General features: G+C 39.9%; 1 long non-coding RNA gene across 2 annotated transcripts; it reads right to left on the bottom strand.

Annotated features, from left to right (window-relative positions):
* Window positions 1-26: 26 nt before the first annotated feature.
* Window positions 27-16,353, bottom strand: LOC122062588. Of its 2 annotated transcripts, XR_006135035.1 has the most exons (3): window positions 14,075-16,353; window positions 2,720-2,822; window positions 27-1,437 (listed from the first exon to the last, which is right to left on the bottom strand). It is a non-coding gene; the product is annotated as an uncharacterized LOC122062588 (long non-coding RNA). The 2 variants fall into 2 exon arrangements; XR_006135036.1 differs by lacking the exon at window positions 27-1,437 and having other exon boundaries at window positions 2,427-2,822.
* Window positions 16,354-21,138: the final 4,785 nt, after the last annotated feature.

The raw sequence follows: 21,138 nt of genomic DNA, 5'->3' as shown, positions 1-21,138 counted from the left end.
GAGTCTGCTAGGGGTGATGTTCAAACTTCAAATAGAGCATCCTTACCATTATAGAAGGTATAAAATTGACTAGGGAAAAGAGTTCTCTGTCGAAGTGTGGGGACCAATGGGAATACATGTGGAAGCATTAGTAGGACAAACATTTTTGGCTTTCATGGGGGTGGGAAAGTCATTTCAACTCTTCTGTGTCTATGCACATCCTTCACACTCCAACATAGTATTTTTGTCCCAATTGACAATTAGTCATAAAGGAGGATATACTCAAAAAAGGATATCAAACAGATCCAAAAGCCATCTTTGTGGGATTCTTTGTGTCAGCATCCATTTGATTAGATCTGAAGCATCTACCGACATCTCTATCTTCCCAGCCGTTGGATCCTCACTGTCACTCATCACTCACTGTGTAGTGCAAACCTTGCAAGATGTTTCGGGGCTCTTGCTGCCAACAAGTTCCTTATGATCACAATAATTTCCTATAAAATTGAATTATTGTAATCAATGATTCAATGAAGTAAAATTGTACAGTTTGATAAAAAGTCATTGCCCAATTTGGTTGGTGGCTACACTTACACTACGTTTAGAATCAATGATCACAGCCTCTCGACTACCCATCTCATTTCAACCTTCATTATGAATTAGAATGAAAGCCTGCCTATCGACTACCCATTACAAGCTTGACTAAGAATAGCAAGGCTCATTGAATAGTAGGTGATGCAGTTTTACGGTTAGTTTGGCAAAATTCAAGAAACAGAATAATGTTCCAAGTGACATCATCTCTGATGGGTAGCTCAATTGGCAAGGACCAATCCCTCACATTTAAGATGTCATGTATAATGCTAACACTCGCTCACGCATCAACTAAGAGGAATTTGGTGGTCATTTCACACCCCAGGCATAGAGATCTCCATTAGATATAGCTATATAATATAAGAAGAAAGTTTTCTATCTGGGAGCTTGGCCCTATGCCCGACCAATGAGAGCACTTGATCAGGCATCGACGAGGAGGGGGTGATGGTCATTTCACACCCGGGCATAGGGGCAAGCTTCCGGACAGAAAACACACCCATGGATATTTTATGGAAAAAAAAAAAGATAAACTGAATCTTAACTTGAGATTATGATGTAAATGCCTCAAATTCCAAGTTATTACTCATAGCTGTTTATATATAAGCTTCTCATAAAAATCCGAACTTTGCTTAAGTTGAACCTGCAATCTTTATTCTTCTATCGATTCTCCAAGCGGGACACATTAACCCTAGAGTCCCTTCCTCACCTAAAGAAGCAACTCCTTGAGTGAACAAGCAACGGCAAGACCAATTATGAGTCAAGTGCACACCAGAACCAAGCTGAAAAATTACAGTGCGTGCGTTAATATATGGTGCTCATAGATCCGTTTCACTTCGCCCAAGTGCTTATTGGATTCCTGTCCTAGCTGATCTATGATCAAAGAAGCAAAGGAATGTGTTCATTCCAATTAGTTTGGTCAATTGGCAAAATCAAGTACTGAAATAATGGGCAAAACGAATACACAAATGCATGGATGTGCACGCTACAGATATGCTCCTTACCCGACATAAATACTACTTGTTGACATAAATGCCCTTGTGTTGCACACAGGCGTCGAGCAAAGAACATATGCACTTTGACGTGTCAGTTGCCCACGTGGCAAACAGTAATGGGCCCCTTGGAGAACTATCCGTATTTCAGTAAGTACCTCTTATTAGCTCTACAAGGTACACCTCTACCAGCCTCTTGGCCTCCTAAAGGTTCAAGGCTTGGTTGAGAGAAGGTACACCTCTGAATAGTAAACCTAAGATCACTTCTCATTGTCCAAGTCTTGTATTTCACACAGGTTAAAGGTTTCACACACTGGTTGTTTATGTGCATGGTCAACACTTCAGCCATTGGATAGGAATACCCGATTCTCGTGTACCTGTTCGATGACTGAAATGTAGATTCTGTTTCATAAACAATCATGTATGAAAGCCAATTTGGCGACATCATTTTGATCTCAATGACAAGTGAGTGAAGGCCAAGAGATGAAATGGGGATTAATATTATTAATTAGCAATGATAAAAACCTAAATAAATGTTTGTTGACATGCAGCTCATGACTAGTAAATGGATCAGAATGGTTTGATACTTCTTTCCAGAAAAGAAATTGACATTGCTTGATGAACACAAGTGATCAGACACTCAGTACCTTGGCTGCTTCAATCAGTGATTGATCAATTCATTTGGGTTTCAGCACATGTTTTAAAATTTAGTTCTATTCTATTTTTTTTATTTTAGAATCCACTCCATGTGTTGACTTTCCTAGATCTAGAATCAAACTCAGATCACAAGTATCCTCAGGGGTTTCAAATTTTGAGCTCTGAAACACTGGTCCATTAGTAAATTGGTTACTAGGGCATGGAAATTTTATATTCTTTGTACCATCATTATATTGAGATCCTAACTTTGCGGTTATCCAGAAAGAAGAGTTGTTCTATACACATCCAACTAGCCAACATGCTGCCCCAGACCTGTTTATAAATAAATCATTTTCTTCTCTGAACTTGTAATGCAGCAGAAAGGATATAAAAGATGCATGGAAGTCACTTTTCATTCCACTTTTAATAATTGCACCCAACCTCCAATTCTTTCAGGAAGTCACTCTATCACCAAACACCTCTATTCCCATTTCACATTGGTATGACAGCAATGTGGTGAAAATTACCTTGATGTCTAGGACAGCAGCTGATACCATCGATTGTTTCATTTTAAGTCCCCTCAACATATACACAAGGTCACCATACATCATTTACATTCAGCTATAGCCCCTGAAGAAGATAAGTAAACTAGATTAAGTGAATGACTGGAGATAATGTGCAAAGAAGGGTCCTTGAAGGATCGAAATTGGGATCTCTGATCGCCAAATGTCCTTCACTCTAACTAGTAAAAGTGGTGTAAAAGGGGGTGTAGGGGACGGGAATGAACTAATAAAAAAGAACAGAGACTAAAATAATTACTTTTCTTGGGCCTTAGGAAATCCTAGTACAAGAACAAACAGCACATGAATTCTAGACCAAAGATCAAAGAGAGCAATAATCTATACATATTCCCTCGTTCATTTTCTAGACAATAGAATCTTTGGTTGTCCTTCAAACAATACAGCCTTACACCAAGTACTAGAATTTAAAATAAAATCAAATTCCACTAATATAAGTCATTACGACTGCTGCCTTGATCATTTGAACAAGTAAAGGAATACTCGATATACAAAAATCAGTCAATCAGAGGAAGAAAAAACATCTGAGGCCTAACTGCATATGTCCACTCATTTAGCTACTTCCATAACTGTAAAAGAGAAAGAATCTACTTTCACAAAAATAAGATTTCTTGTCATTATGGAAGCTAATGGTTGGCTCATAAATGGAGCCCTATCAGTGGGCAGAGTCCCACTAAAAAGAGGAATTCCAACTTAACTCCTCTAGCTATCAGCCATTACTTTTGATGTGCATTTATAATGCCTTAATCATTCATAACATCAGTTGTTTCTCAACCACTACATTTCATGGTACTTAGATTGAGATAGTTTTAACTTTGCAACCATTCTCAAATATTCATCTATTGAGTCTTCAACTAAATTATACCGTTAGCATTGAATTCAAATAAGTGTGTAATCACAAAGACTGCCAATGGAATACAAGAAACAACCAGTATCAGCTCTAAATATCATGAAAGGAAAATATATGTAAAACATTGGAATAGTTACTATGGAAAAGGACCCAAAAAAAAAAAAAATTTGTTACAAGGAAAATAAAAGGGGTAAAATTCAAAGAAATCTTGGTAAAATAGTTATGGAACTTCGATCTGTAAATGACAAATGGAGACGGCTCTTTCTTTCTCAGAGCATTACGAAAGTTGTAAGAACTCATCTTTGGCCATGAGGGATTTGCTCCTAACCAATGTGAAGTTCCATAGTATTAATAAGGCATAAATCACTTACTGTGTCGATGCTACAATACAATATCTTAGTGAAATTCTACTGTTAGGACATTTTTCTACAGATGGTCTTGCAAGAATATTTGCCTCCTAATCTGGTCCAGATACTCAGATTTCTTGAAAATCCTACAAATAAGATGAAGGTACCCTCTTAATGCAAACGCTGGCTGACAATCCTATTTGGCTCCATTTTTTAACTAGCTCAAGGTTCTAATTAGGATGTCCATAATCTCATCCAAGAATCTATTGACCTCCAAGGTGCAATAAAGAGACCCCGTTCCACCAAAATGAAAAATATTAATGAAGACCACTTAATGCAGTTACTTTGAATGGGAACCCACTACCCATATGTCAATATCTATTTAATATGTTGTTGTTGGGGATATGGCCACGCTTCTAAATTGGTTTTGATGATAAAAAACATATGAAGGTATTTAACAATTGCCTTCAAGTATTGTCTTGTAGATGCTTCAAATGCAGAAGTCAAAGTGATGATTGGAAAACTCTTGAAGTGAAAATAGAAGCCCAAGAAGAGAAATGAAGAATAGAAGTGATGAAGTATGATGCCAAAGCTCAAGAAAGAGTGGGAGTATAAAGCTACCAAAGCTTTAAGGGAGATTTAAGAAATTCATTAAAGACTTGCAATTAGACACTTAGGATACAGCACACACATGCATCATATTTGTTTATTGCATGGCATTGCATGGTGATGTCGATCCATATTATGGGCTAGGCTATCGCAAGAAGAAGCCCAGCCCAAAGAGGCCCTATCTCCCCACTTAAATAAGTGGGTTAGTTCACAAAATATGGGCCCAATGGGCCCATCGATTTCAGTAGCTTCAAAATGTGATCTCTGTGGCTCCTCTGAAGAGTCTTTCGATCATCTTTTCTTCCAGTTCCCTTTCTCTATTTCTCTGTGGAATAATTTTTGTGATCATTTCAGTGTTACTTGGCCAGCCATATCAAGCACAGAGAATCTTTCTCATTGGTGGAAAGAGAAATCGAAGTCTATAATTTTAAGGAAATATGGATAAAGGGCTTTGTCCTAATTCCATATTTCATTTGGAGGGAGAGAAATTTAAGGCGGCATGAAAGCATCTCCATCAGCTCTGGAAATGTTTTTTCATATGTAAAGAGTGAACTTTGCTCTCAATCTTTGGTGCTCTCGGGAAGGCCTCTTTCAATCTCTGGTTTGCTTTGTGCAAGACACATCGGAATTCCTCGTATCTCTTAGCATACGAAGCAATCTGATTGAAGTGTTTTGGAGTCTCCCTTATCGAGGTTGGACAAAACTCAATACTGATGGTTGCTCTCTTGGGAACCCGGGAAGGACTGGTACTGGAGGAATTCTAAGAAATGATAAATCTGATATTATTTTTAACTTCAGATTTCCTCTTGGTGTTCGCACAAATTTTGAGGCTGAATTCTGCGCGGTTATCTCGAGGCTTGAATATGTAATATCTCTCAGAATCTCAAAGCTTTGGGTTAACTGTGATTCTGTGGCTGTTGTGAATCTCCTCATCAGAGGTGTAGTTCCCTGGTTTGTTTTCCAAAGATGGAGATCTCTTTCCAATTATTTGACATCGGTGGAGTGGAAGATTACTCACTGTTTTCATAGAGCAAACCCAATAGCTGATTTCCTCGCTAATTCGGCTATTATGCAGAATTTCTCTGATCCTGTTTTGAACTAGCCGGCTTTAATTCAGATGGAATTGGAGAGGGACGCCCTCAAGCTCCCTAGATTCAGATTTTCCTAGTCCTTTCTTTTGTTTTCCAGGTTGAGTTCCTTGGGCTTCCTTCCTGTTAATGGCAATGCCTAAGGTGGGTCTGGAGCTCTTAGGTTCTCTTTCTATTCCCCTTTGACTGCCTTTTGGCTTTGTAATTATTTTTGTATTCTTTCTTTTTAATATAAATTCTGATTTCTAGGGAAAAAATATTAAGAGTTTTTAATTTCAATAAAGGCCCAATGGGCCCATTGATTGTAAAGTCCATTATGGACTATTAATTTAAGTAGTCCTAGTCATAGATAGGAATGCCAAGTCCTATTCGGAAACTAGCTCCTATTAGCTTCTAGACTTATTATGATTGTAATTCTGCCCTCTTTAAATAGAGAAGCTTATGTACACACAAAATGGAGAGATTTGAATGAAGAAAAGTTGCAATCAATTGCTTAGAACAGCTGGGATAGCTGTGGGTGAGAAGCCCAGACTGAGATAGCCACCATCCACTCACATTCTCCTTGCTCTCTCTCTCTCTCCCTTTTATTCTCAAGTATTACTGCTGTTAGTGTCTGCTGCCATTGTTTACTGTTGTGAACAATTTCAGACCTGTTCAAGAGCCTACAAGCCAGGATCAACCAGCAGTCCTAGAAGGAATAGGAGAGAGATCGATCCCCTATTCCTCCTTCAACTGTTCTTTGTTCATCCAAGCATTAAACTGAGGTGTTCCAGACCCTCCATGGACCAATCAATCCTTACCTGAGTACTGATTGAAGCAGCCAGCCACTGTTCTTGGAAGTTCTCTCAGTTTTCTCTCTCCTAGGTCTGAAAATCAAGAACATTCATAATTTCATAACCAGCCGACAGAATCTTCTCAAGTTTGGGAGGTTTTTGTTCCCCCCTAGGGATCTCCAATCGACCAGCTTTGCAGCTCCATTGTAGCCACACAGAGCCAGTCGCATCTCTCTCTCACTTTTAATCGCATGCCTTTCTCTCTCCTCTTTTGGGTTTGAATATTGGGTTGGGTTTGTTTCTGTTTTTACATTAAAGTCTTGGGATTACTTGCTGGTTATTTCCCTGTTGTTCTCCTGGGTTTTTGTCTATAGCTATTAAGTCAATTATTGGGGAGTCACTAGTTTGTTTGGGGTTATGCATTGTGGGGGTTAGCTTCTTGTAAACTGCTCCTGCATTACATGGCATCTTAAAGTTTCTCCTAACCTATATGGACCTAGAAGATGCCAAATAACCATTAAATAGACTCAAATAAGGTTGAGATTGCATTTGTTATGATAAGTCATGTCAGTTGCTGTAGTTTCAACAAAGTTCATATTTGGGGCATTTTGGTCATTTCAAATTGCAGTTTTTAGAAGATGGGTTCTTTTGGGAAATTTTAGATCTTCAACTCATGTATCTAACACAATTGAAATCACCTCGATCTGAGTTCAATTGAGAAAGTTATGTCCATTTCCGTATGGTCACTCTCCAGCGTTTTCTCAATCTAGATTGAACCAGAAGTCAATTTGGTCGACCGGCTCACACTACCTTTTACAGGTTCAAAAAATCAGAGACCAACCGGTTCAAACTGGTAGCCAGTGCTCGTTTGGATGGCCAAGAATGGCTTCAGTGGCTCTTTCACGGCTATACAGGTCGACCGGTAGCACGAACAGGTCGACTGGTAGCCCGAATAGGTAGACCGCTACACCTAAAAAGTAACCATTGGAGTTTCATATAATCACCATAATTAGTGTTCTAATTGAACCTATAACTAACCTTCCTGATCTTAGTTGAATACAAGACAACCACTACTATTAAGATCATTTAATTGGGCCTTCAAATTCAAGACAAGTGAAGTCAAGAGAGATCAAGAGCATCCAACTCATTTCATGTCTCAAGTATAGCACTCCGCCTTCTCATAAAGTCTTCATCATCAAGAGAAGTGATCAAGGAGTTTATCAAGTGCTCATACAAGGTTTTAGGTAACATCTTCCGAAGTACTATCTTTTATTTGTAATTGTATTACACGGTCTAGACTGTACTTAGACTAGTGCAAGGACCCTCCAATTAAAAGAGTTGTAAAGGTGAATTTCCCCACTTATTGTACTGAAAGGGAAATGCTAGTGGAAATCTCTGAAGGTGTTCTTCAGTGGACTAGACGTAGACTTGAAGAGTCGAACCACTATAAATCTGGTGTCTCTTAGTCTTATGGTTTTATAATTCCGCATCATTTACATTCACTTAATATTGGATAAATAAAAAACAAGGAAATTCCACTTGTGATAACCTATTCACCTCCCTCTAGATTATCCAACCGTTTGAGCGTGGTTGGTCTACAAGAAACACCAGAGTCTAAACCATGTAAATTAAACTTAAACAGGAAAGTGACAAGAAACTCATGTTTCCATATTAAAAGAAGGTCCTCAAATATCCACCTATTTGAGGATAGTTGTGCTTAATAATGCAAAATGTTATAAGGGGAAAAAAAAAAAAAAAAATGATATGACTAAGATTTTCTTCTCAAAAGAAATTTATCAATTTCAAATTGTTGACTTTGCTGGAACTCTCAAGAAAATGTAGAACACCTCTTTTAATCTTGTATGCTCTCTAGATCTACTTGGAAAGGTGTCCTCTATAAGTGTTGGCCCCATCATAGAAATATCCTTCCCTTTTAGAAAGAATGGAAATGGATCTTGAAAAAAAAAATTTAGTGGCATAACAACTTACGATTCCATAGGTAAGTTGCCTTTAGTATTGTGATACATCATGTTTGCAGGGAAAGAAATAAAAGAAGGTGGACCTCCTCAACGCGTACTATTGAAAATATTTGGGAAGCTACCTCATTTGGGGTAAGAAATAAACTTCCTCCCATTCGTACAGTCAGTCCAAATACTCCTAGAAACATGCATCTTGCCTCTTTTTGGGATCTCTCCCTTATTTCTCCCCCTTCCTTGGGTTTTTTGATGTATCATCCCTTTGTTACTTGTTTCTCCTGTCCGCGGATTTTTGTCGCATCATCTTTTTTATAGTTGTTTCTCCCGACCCTGGATTTTTTGTTGTACCATCATTTTGTTTGTTTTCTTCTAGTTAGCTGGGGATCCCCCAGTGGTTAGCCTTCTGTGCTTTTCTGTTGTATTCTGCCCTTTTCCTTTAATATATTTTCCATAGCCAAAAAAATATATGACTTAACTTTATATTAGAAGGATGAAAAGACATTAAGCAACTCCACTGCCTGCTGTAAACTCTCTTCTTTTTCTTAGGTAGGAAAGTTAAAAACATTAACATGGAGAAAATTACAAGATCTGAATCACTTCCAACAACGAAGGAGGATACAAATCAACCCACACAAAATAACATTCCAGTGAAACCCAAGAGAAGCTAGAAGGCAGGCCTGGTTAGTAATATGTCTAGGGCTATGAGACTATTTGTAGCCTCAACCTAAGGCTTGTATGACAATTGAGTATATTAAAGTTAGTGACCTCGAAAAATTTCAGACAAACTTGCCTTGACAAGGGCAACCAAATCAAAATGATGAAAGTTCAGGGTTATGTTCAATAAAGACTTCCCACTATAATTCAGCCAACAATTTTTTTTTTTTTTTACTTCCCACATTATGCCCAACTGTTGAAAGAATCTAGCCCAACTGTATATAGCAATGAGAGTATGAGACTCTCCCCCACTTACTCCTTTTCCATATATACAAGCCTACGCTGAACTGTATTAATTACAAAATTAGCTTCGAGTTTCCGAACTGCAGTAATTAGAAGGCATGTTTCCCTTATTCTTCCTTGGCATTGTAAAGCAGGCAGCCCAAGATTTTTGAAGTATTAGTTTCTCCTATTTTTAGTATCTTTGGGTGTCAACTGTCAAGCAATTCAATGCTTTAATTACAGGAATATTTGAGTTCCCAAGATTCAGGCAAGAAGCTAACTACATATTAAGACATATTGCACTCACAATTTTGCTTCTCCAATAGCTGATATGCAGTATTTATGATGCTAACAAACCTCACCAATAAAAATTACACCCGTGAAGAAAGTATGTCAACCCTAATTTCACAAACCTCCACAGGGCACCATTAATTGAATGGAAAATTTAATCATATTGATGAATCTGGAAACAAATGTCAGACTAGCAACGGTTCTGGCTTCTCAGAAGAAATGTGCAAGAAATAGATCTCTTAAAACTATTTACTCCTAATATTACACAATGAGTTGCCCACTCATGCTAGAACTTAAAAAGGTAGTTATCCTATTTTTAAAATTTTTCTGCCAAGAGCAGCATGCCATATGCACTTAAAAGAGTTTTGATTAAGTCAGCATAAATGAGTATAATTGATCAGTTTAAGACTTGAGGCAGACCTGATAATTTCAGAAAGTTTCTATTTTCTCAGGCAAGAGCACAGGTGTCAACAGACTTCAAACTTTGGTAATAAAGAAATAAGTTAGCCAGGTGTCATTCACATGACAGATTTAATAACATAATGACCCTAAGCAATGATGAGATCTATCTTCACATGCTGCAATAGGAATCCCATGGGGGATCAGATATAGCATATTCTCAAAGCCTCTAATATAGAGCTAACCCCGAACCAGTGAGATCTAGTAGGAGATCAGCTTGTGAAAAAGCAGAAGAAAAGGACAAAGCAGATTGGGAGTTTTCAAATATCTCAGCAATTACAGGTCATATAGACTGGTTGAGTGGTCTGGTAAGGCAGGGGAAAAGCTCAGTAAAGTTGAATTAATTTTGATGGTCATTACTTGAGATGTGCAAGATAAATCTGACCTGTATGATTGAAGAAGAAGAGAGAAAAGAAGAGAAGTAATGAATCAATAATCCAGTTGATCCTCTGAGCTGGCATCCCAACAAACTTAAGCTCGGAATCCCACCAAGCCTTCCTTGGAAACCCACCATGGCTTCTACTGAATGACCACAACAGAAAAGAGCTCTAAATCTCACAAACCAAAAGACAAAAGGCAATTTCCCCTTATCAAATTCGTGTGCAGGTCTGAAGCCCCAACTTCTTTTTTCCCGCTAAAAGGTCATTTGTATTAGTGAAGAAGAAAGAAAAAAAAAAGTAAAAAGAAAACTAGCTAATCAAGCTAGATACACCAACACGAAGAAGACAACCCCACCTTTGGCTAGGCCAATATCAAGGGGAAATCGCCTAACAAAAAATCAATCCCTAGAGATACTAAATCTAGGGATTATACACATCTCTAATCTTGAAGAGAACTTGTGCAAATCACTTCCGCGACGAGGCAAGACGGTCACACTTCCAACAAGTCCATTCCCCTCCTTTCCCTTGCCTTTTCTTTGCGGAACTCGCTCGAAGCCATAAAAAACTCTTCCCTTAATCTAGCTACCTCATCAATAGTAGCAATCTTAGGGTATTTCAAAAATAATAGCTCCTTATCGGAGAGTGCTTGGCGTAATAATTTCCACCAAGTCCTTCCTCCCCTCAACGATCGCACGACCTCCCCTAAAATTAGGGCCCCTACCATGACCACCTCGACTGTCACTCTCACACATAGAAATGATCCTGCTATGAAAAGAAATTGTCACCTTCCCACATTTAGATTGATTTTCTCCCTCTAGACGGGCATAAATTTCTGCAAGGGTCTCTTGCCTTTCCGAACTAGCAATAAGAGATCTATCTTCCTCTGCGTCAACACTTGCTTCCAAATCCTCCTCTCCAGACATTGTTTCATAACTATAGACTGATGGTAGACTCCCCCAATCCATCTTCATTTGCCATATCCACCCAGTTTAGTCCTTCTGCAGTCAACCCATGCTCCTTATCAGTCAAATCACCTTGTTGAGTAAGATTCTAAAATATATGTCGACTTCCCACTTCACGATCCTGGAATAGAAGGTTGTCATCCAAAAATATCCCTCCCTCATTCAATCCCAATTGATGTTCACCTTGAATGGAAAGCGGCTCATTTCTCGCCTAAGAATGGTAAGGGGCAACCATTCTACAATTGACACCTTGATTGGCTCTGTTCAAAGAATAAGGATTATTCCTAATGGAAGGAGTTTCCATAACAACTGCTTCCTCTACCTCAGCTACTTGTGATCCCACTAAATCTTCCCTATTTTGGTGCACTAATTTCTCCCCTCTTCTCCAATCATACCATTATTAGTCAGTTGATTCTCTCCCATCTTGTGCAAGATAGGATTCTCTTCCGTAATAGCTGCTATTCAGAATAGGCAAAGTTGGAATTCCTACTTGAATTAACCTCCACCAACAAAGCATTGTTATCATTATGGCCATGCAAATGCTTCTTTCCGAAGAATCTTCTAAATTGGAGGCCCCATGCATATCTACACTACTATCTTTGGATCATGATTGAGAATCACCTCCACTATTCACGTTCCCTTCCATTGTATGACCATTAGAGTGATGTTGATCAATCTCCTTTCCTAAGATAGAGGAACTTCGACCAAAATGAATCACTGAGTTCATCTTGGCCGTACCATCAGGTTGACTCCATCTTCCTCCGCATAGGTTGCCCACGAGATGCTTTCCGCCTGAGCTTTTTACGTTTGATGGGAATCCACTGCCTTCTAGTGTGGACACGAGTTAATTAGGTGCCCCACTATTTTGCAGTATCCACACCGATCAATTATGTCCTTGTACACAGTGCTTTGTATAAAAGAAAACTCCTTCGATGATCTAGGCTCCCACCACTCCACTTAAACCTTCTCAATGCATGTTGCAATCTCTAAATCATATAGTTCTACTAGAACATGAGAAAAGTCACCTAGAAGACCCTGTCTTGTCTTGCAGTCTAAAGCAATCATTCTTTCTATAGCCTTAGCCATCGATAGAAGCATGTTTTCATGCCAGTACTCAAGAGGCAGGTCTAGAAATCTCACCCAAGAAAGCTTTGTTGCTGCCGGCTTCTTATGAATGTTGAAGTCAGGTTTCCAGCGTTGGAACCTGATGTGTTTCTCTCCTAGCTTTTAACCAGGATTCTTCACCAAGTCTCCACCATCTCACCCTCTGAAGCAAATCGGAATATGATATAACCCTTGCCTAGGGGATGCATGATTACCCCCTATTGCAGATTCCAGCCCTCTCTAGCCTCCTTCCTTAGCGCATCCAAAAACGTTGTCCGAAAGTTTGCCGAACCTATTACTGTAAGCGAAACTTCTGACGAATGGTTTAATAGTCTTACTACGGGATAAGAATCCAAGTGATGCTACATGTGTGTATTGGCTCTAGGAGTGCATCAATGTCCAACCAAGTCCTACTCACCACAATCTTGACAAAGGATTTTTTTAGTGAAGTTGGGTCTTCTGCGACAAGGGAGGTTGCACTTCTTGTGCCTCTAATGGACTCACATCCTCCACCTCCTCACCTTCTCAACTTCCTCTCCGCTCATCTTCTACTCACCTTCTTTCTCTCTCACTCACTTCGAGAAGAAATTTTTTTTCTCTCTCCAACTGTTAGCTTTTACTATTGTGTGTGTGTGTGAGAGAGAGAGAGAGAGAGAGAGAGAGAGAGAGAGTAGTGCCAAGCCCCATTCATATCATTATTATGCTCAATCATTTGAAGCCCCAAAAACCTTATATAAAAAGTAACCAGACTCAAATTAAACCTACAACTCCTCCAGACAATAGTTTGCTATGAAGGTAGTCTTAACTGATTAAAACTTTGCATAAAATAAAGGTAAAGGAAAGCAACTTAAAACAAGGCTAGACTCATACAGACCTATTCCAACTTAACTACAAAACTTTAATAACCATAAAAACCAAGGAAATATTCATGTGAAAAACTAATCCTATGAATACTTGAAGCTTGATCTTGATCACGTCATTCCACTGATGCACGTAACTCCTTTTAAGTCATTGGTATCCATCAATTCTTGAATAACCATGGTTTGGTGAAGATTGTATGTTGTGTTCACAAGCTTCAATGCTTACTTGATACATCCAGTTCAACTCTAGCTAGATGTTTGGTTCTTTAATTGTTGTTCTTCTGGGGATTGTAGGAATATACATGCGGTTTAATACTCAACAAATCATTAGTATTCACAACACAGTCATGACCATTAGGTCATCACCAAGGTGTACAGCTAGGCATTCACATGCTTTATCATCACCAAAACATATTTACAAATGATGGAGTATTGGAAAAAATTCAATATGCCAATAGCCTTGACAACCACAACTTGTAGTCCTTTAAAATCTTGTTTGCTTTGCTGATCCTTGTGGATCTTATGTATGGAAACTCTAAACCAATGAAATAACATTTTCTACTACTATAGGATCAATGTGTTAATATATGATTAAGATCACCACAAAAAAGGTCCAGAGTTTCAACAAAAAGAAATGCATTCATATTTATTTGAACTCGAGGAACATACCGTGAAAAGTTGTTGATTCAGGCCACAAATCAACAAGGCCACACCCTCTCAAGGAGTTCGAAGTACCTGGACTAAATACTGGCCACGCGACAAGCCCAACAAGTTGTAGCAAGCACGAACTCCATATTCTTGTAAGGTTGAGCCTGCACACAAGCAGCGGTCCACAAGGGAGTATCACTGTGCAAATTTCAAAATTTGGGTGGCCAAAGTAGTGCGGTAGAGCAACCATGTAGGTAATGGCCCAATCTTGCCTCATCCTACAACAAGCACGTGGTCGCAACACAACAAGGCACCACAAAAGGTGCAATTAACTACATACAATCACAAAAGCCAACATACCATAGGATGCAGCAAGCACACATGACAAAGCTCTACCATGTGCACACTTTGCTTGAGGACAAAGTATGAAGGTATTAATATTGTAGAGGAGCCCGGTGATGGCAACGATGAGCAATAACCTTGGAGTGCCAAAGGCGGCAAGAGCTTTGGGTGATGGGCAGGATCTCGATGGTTCTCCCCCTGTGGATCAAGTTCCTAATTCGCCAGCTACACCTACTCAGAAATCCTATGCATCGGCTGTTGGGAGTATTTTCACCGAGGCAGATGACCTCCCTGATCCCATCCATGCTGGTACCTCCACCAAGGTCATCATCCCTCAGGATGCTTATGAAGATAGACTGAAGAAATACTATTTTGCTCTAATCGAAAGGATTAATTTCCGATATATTTCTTTGGATGCAACTAGACGTGGGGCCACAGAAGGTTGGAAGCTGAAGGGGAAGGTGAAGATGGTTCCCATGAGTAAAGGGTACACCATTTTTCAGTTTGACATTAAAAGCGATATGGCCTTCATCTGAAAGCACAACTCGATCAGATTGGGAGGCCAATACATCAGATTTCAGGGGTGGCGCCCTAACTTTAATATCCACAAAAAACATGTGAATAAGGCCTTGGTTTGGATCTGATTTCCAGACTTGCCATAGGAATTCTAGCATGAGAAGGTCCTCCTGACTATGGCGAAGGCGGCAGGTAGGCATGCGGTGCTTGATCAGTGCACCAAACAAGTCATGTACGAAAACTTTGCTCGTGTTTTGGTAGAGATGGAGATTGGAGGTATAAGGGCGGAGGAGATCCAAGTAGAGAGAAGGCAGCCTGGGACATCCACACTTTTCTGGTTCAAACAAAAAATCACATATGAAGACAACCCTGGTTGCTATGGTTTTTACAAAAAACTGGGCCACACGATTTTTTCCTGCAGAGACAAGAAGCTAGCTAATGCCAGAGATGCTGAGGTGGAGAGGGAGCTTGGTATCCTAGGTGTTGTTTATGCCGACGAGGAGCCACAATGAGTGGTTAGTTCGCCAGAACCAACCCTCTGTATGCTGGAGATGATGCCGCCTCAGAAGGCGGAGGAGGTGGCAAGATGGGGAAAAACCACCCATAAGAGGGTGGAGCTACCACAGAAGGCAGTGATGGGGATCTTGTTCCAAATTCGAAAGGTGAATTAGAGGATAAAATCTTGGAGGATTGCACGCCTCAATCAAGGAGGCATTCCCCATTGGGCAATCAAGTGAGATCTCATACCAATATTAACACTCTCCCAAATATGGTAACCTAGCCACGGTTAGAAGTTATCCTTGATGTGGAGCGATCTGATTTGGATAGTAGAATATTGCCAAATCATGATATGGAGCAACCCATTACCCATGATCTAACGGACTCGGATTTGAGGGCTGAGATCGACCCTGACGGGGGTACCACTGTAGCCTCTGCGCTACAAGGAATTGCTCATCAAGAAGCTGTATGAAGGAGCCTTCGTTATGCACACCGTGGAGGTCTGATGCTCAATGTTGGACGCGAGACTGGACATACAAGTCAGAATTGAGGTGGTGCTGGGGTTGATGTCATCGATAGGGCTGCTAGACATAGGGAAGAGGCAAATGATGGCTAGGTCATTTAGCAGAAGAAGGGTAAGAAGGTTGCCCAAAAGGATCAGGCCCTTGCAAGGTCTGATCAATCTGCCTCCTCTCTTATGTGACCATGCGTGTTCTTTTCTGGAATATCCGTGGTATGAAGAAGGTTTCCGTAAAGGTGTCCTCAGGGAAATTGGTTCGTGATCATGTGCTGAACTTGATCTGTATTGTCGAGCCTATGATTAACTATGTGAAATTTCCCATGCTTTTTTTTAATAAGGTTGGATTTGAATCTGATTTAATTCATAATCTTAGGTGTAATAAGGAGCCGAATTTGTGGGTGCTTTGGTGAAGAAATTTGAAGAAGCCCTTAATCTCTTCTATGTCTGACTAGCATCTCTCTCTCTCTCTCTCTCTCTCTCTCTCCATATTGATTGGCAGGGGTGTTGGATTGATATTTCTGTTGTCTATGCTAGGTGCCTCAGAGCGGATCGCAAAAACTTATGGTTGGACTTGATTGCTGGTTCTTCGGGCATACCTAGAATCATATTGTGAGACTTTAATGCCACCCTTTTTTTATCATGAAAGGCGTGGCACTAGAAGATTCTGCATGGGGGCAGCTGCAGAGTTTAGCGCAATGGTGGATGCGGCTTCCATGATTCAGGTGCCCTCTTCTAGGAGGAAATTTATCCGGTGCAATAACAGAAAGAGGGGTCATGTTGCCGCTGTCCTGGATAGATCATTTGTCAACTCTGAATGGCTGAACATCTTCAATGATTGTATGCAGCAGGTTCTTACTTGCTCTGCCTCTGACCATGCACCTTTACTGGTGTGCTCTGAGATGTCCTCGAAGCCCAAAAATTTCCCTTTTCGGATTAATAAATTTTGGATGGAGCATTCAGATTTTAACAATATGGTGGGGAATGCTTAGGATTCTGTCTGCCACAGCTCTCTTATTTCTTCTCTGTCTAAAAAGCTAAAAGGGATGAAGCCTATTATTCGATCATGGTCTCGGATTGCTTTCCCTAATCTGGAAGATGAGATTTTACGCTCTCAGGTTGCGCTGAAGGATATTCAGAAAGGAATTGAGGATGAGGGGATGCTAGGGGATCTCTTTAATTCTGAGGCAAATGTAAAAACTCGCCACTAGAAAGCCTTGGACAACTATGAGAAATTATGGCCAGAGAAGTCCAGAGTCAGATGGTTGAAGGCAGGTGATAGGAATTCCAGATTTTCCATGTGATGGCAAAAGTTAAGAGATCAAAAAATAATTTTAGAAGCATTGATAGTGAAGATGGTTCAGTTATCAAAGACCGTGACCAGATGGGAAATTATCTTTCTGATTTCTATGCTCGCTTCCACAGGAGAGTGGATCTCCAAAGCCATCTGGACATCTTGGAATCTATTCCTAAAGTCTTACATCTTGAGGACCTGGCTCTTCTTGATTCGATCCCCTCAGATGAAGAAATCAAGGTGGCTATTTGGGACTTAGATCCCGATAGTTCTCCTGGCCCTAATGGCTACATAGGAGCTTTCTACAGAAAGTGCTGGGATATTATTCATGGAGATGTATGCAGAGTGGTGAAGCACTTTTTCTTATCAGGTACGCTTCTAAATGACATTAATAATAATTTTTTATTATAAATTCCAAAGATAGATGTAGCCAGATCTTTGAATAAATTTAGGCCCTTATGTATGGGCAATTTCTTTTGTAAAATATTATCTAAGATCATGGTTATTCGAACCTCCGGTTTTCTCCCTAGAATTATTTTCCCTGAGCAAGGTGCATTCCAGCGTGGAAAAATAATTCAGTCAAATATTGGCCTGGCTTCGGAGCTTGCTAATTTAATGGGGAAGACCTTAAGAGGGGGAGGCATGGGTCTAAAGCTCGACGTAAGGAAAGCTTTTGATACCCTCTCCTGGGATTTTCTTTTCATGGTCCTTTCAAAATTTGGTTTCTCTGCTACCATGATCGACTGGATTCACTCTATCCTTCATTCTGTAAGAATTTCTATTCTTCTTAATGGTGGCACTGTGGGTTATTTTGATGTTAGCAGAGGCCTAAGACAGGGTGATCCCATCTCCCCAATTTTATTTATCATTGCTGAAGAAGTGCTCTGTAGGGGTTTGAATGATTTGTCTAGGAATAACCTTATTAGGCCTATTACATGGGCCTAGAGGTTTTGTGGTTCCTACCCATCTCTTGTTCGTAGGTGACATCTTCATCTTCATTAATGCATCAAAGCACTATGTCAGAAATCTTAAACTTTTTCTCGAGAAATACCAGAATTTCTCAGGGCAGAAGTTCAACTTAGAAAAAAGCAAATTGTTTCTCAGGAAGGTTTTGTTTGACAGAAGGCAGTGGCTGTTTAAGGAATTGGTTGTTCCTCTATGTAATTTCCCTACCAAATACTTGGGTGTGGAAATCTTCCAAGGTAAGGTCAAAAGAGATCCTCTTCTCCTAATGATGGACAAAATCAAGGCAAGGTTTGCTGGTTGGAAGGGAAAGCTCCTCTCTTTGGCAGGAAGAGTAGAGCTGGTCCACTCAGTGATATCTGGGATGCCCCTCCATAATTTCTCTATTTACTGGTGGCCATCATCTCTAATCAAGTGCCTTGAACAATGGATGAGGAACTTCATCTGGACTGGGGAGATCGATTCTTCGAAGGTTATTACTATGAGATGGGATTCAGTTTGTAAGCCTAAAATGGGGGGGTGCCTTGACATAAGGAGGCGTAGAGATGTGAACAAAGTTGTACTAGCTAGATTAACTTGGAAGGTGAAGCATGATGAGTTCGATTTCAGCAAGCTTCTCAGAGCTAGATTCTTAGCTGGTCACGGGCTACTCAAAAAATGTTTCTAAAGTTCCCCTATTTGGCCTGGTGTCAAGAAAATGTGGAATTTTGTGACTGAAAATGAAAGATGGATTGTGGGGGATGGCAGGAAAATTGATTTTTGGAGGCTCAATTGGATGGGTCTTAAATCAATATATAACTTTTTATACCTTGATGAGGATATCTTCAGTAATTTCTATCCTTCGGTGGATGAGTTCATTGACAATGGAAATTGGAATTTGCCTTTGGTGGATTCAACCCTGCTAAAGGAGGTGTTTGAGCCTATTAGAGCTTTGCCTCTTCCATCTGTTCTCAGTGTTTATAAATGCATGTGGAAGCTGGACCCTTCGGGAAATTTTTCAGTAAAATCTGCATGGGAAGGAATAAGGTCGCCCTCGCTTGCTGTTCCTTGGGCTTCCATTGTATGGAATAAATCTCTACCCCCTAGGCTATCCACCTTGATATGGCATTGGCTTCATGGCCAGCTGCCAAATGATGATAGAATTCAGGCTAAAGGGATTAGCCTCTCATCTCGATGTGATCTCTGTGCAGCGCATGAGGATTCTTTCTCCCATCTTTTTTTGGATTGTAATTTTTCTCATGATATTTGGTCCTATGAAGCTGCGCTGTTCAATCTGGCTTGGATGAATAAGCCTTCTGTTGATGAGGTTATCAAATGGTGGAAGACTAAAGGCAAGGGATGGTCTCTGAAAGATCCTTGGGTGATTGGGCTGGCGGTCACTGTGGAAGCTATTTGGTGGGAGAGAAATCTCAGAAGGTATGAAAATAAAGCTAAAGCTTCTTCCTTCGTGTGCGCTACTATTGCTAAGGACATTGCTTTTATTTGTAATGGGATGAAGATTTTTCCTAAATCCCCAAACAACATTGTTATCAATAGGCGCCTGCAGTTGACCTTTGCATCTCCTCCTCGCTATGAGATTTTGGAAGTCCATTGGTGCAAGCCTCTACTACCCTGGATTAAGCTGAATGTTGATGGGTGCTCCTTAGGGAACCTTGGTAGTGCAGGTGGAGGGGGAATTTTCAGAAACCACACTGGGAAATGCCTACTTTCCTTCAATTTTTTTTGGGTATTGCCACCAATTTCGCAACTAAATTTTGGAGTGTCATTAAGGGCTTGGCTTACACTTGTGATATGGGTGTGAATCATCTCTAGATTGAGTCTGATTTGTGCGCAGTAGTTTCAATGCTCCACCACAGGCTTATTCCTTGGTTTTCTCCACAGGAATGGACAAACCTTCTTTCCTATGTAAACTCGATTGAGTGGAAGGTCACCCACTATTTCAGAGAAGCCAACCCCATAGCTGATTTTCTTGCCAAAGATGCTACCAAGGCTGATAGATCGAGTCAGAGATCAATGCTGCCTGCGTCAATCACCAATGAGCTCTTTATTGATGAAGCTGGCCGACCTCGTTTTAGATTCTACAGATAGCGGTTGTGACCCTCTGCTGATGGCAATGCTGAAGGTGGAGGCTCTATCTTCTTTCTGTATTTTTTGAGTGATCATGTAATCCATTATATTCTTTTTTTTTCTCTTCTTAATAAAATTTTCGATCTTCTAGCGAAAAAAATGGTGGACAATGCACAATATGTTTGGTCATAAATTTTTAGAGTAATAGATTAGAGTGGAGGGTGTCTGAAAGTTTATTCCGTATGCCACTGCTTCATTGGCTTACAACGTTCCTCATAGAGCATAGATGCATGTGTAATAAATGACTATCACCATAACACTTAATGTTTCAATGTATATAACCAAAGGAGCATGTATGTGTACCTAATGTCAATAAGTCCTATAGAGGAAGTTTAAGATCAGTCCTGGAGTGCTTTCTTTTTATGATTATGAAGATACAAGGGAAAGGTACGAGAGAGAGAGAGAGAGAGAGAGAGAGAGAGCATAAAGATAAACACACCTGAATCATGTAAAGCTATCCACAAGAATGAGGCAACTCTTTTCTAAATACTAAATAAACTTTGGTATCCCTATTTAGATTAAGACAAAGGAGCGAGGCATGTCCAGGAATAGAAAATTTTGTAATATATCAAAAATTAATCAAATAAACCGGGCCTAATAATAAAACATGAAATTGAACTAAATAGAAATCCATATCTAAAAATCTAGACTCTAGATAAGGAAATCCAAATTTGATTCGATAGAGAGGTCTATATTGAGCATCAATCTCTATCCCGGCTTGAACTGAGGGGAGAAAACCTGGTATGGATGCTGAAGTTCCCTTTTTTTGTAGCAGATTTAGCAAGGAAATCAGCAATAGGGTTTGCCTCTTTGAAACAATAAGTAATC

Source organism: Macadamia integrifolia, unplaced genomic scaffold (genome assembly GCF_013358625.1).
Source record: "Macadamia integrifolia cultivar HAES 741 unplaced genomic scaffold, SCU_Mint_v3 scaffold108, whole genome shotgun sequence".
Taxonomy (NCBI): domain Eukaryota; kingdom Viridiplantae; phylum Streptophyta; class Magnoliopsida; order Proteales; family Proteaceae; genus Macadamia; species Macadamia integrifolia.
Note: the sequence above shows the minus strand (reverse complement) of the source record. Positions and strands in the feature narration are given on the sequence as shown.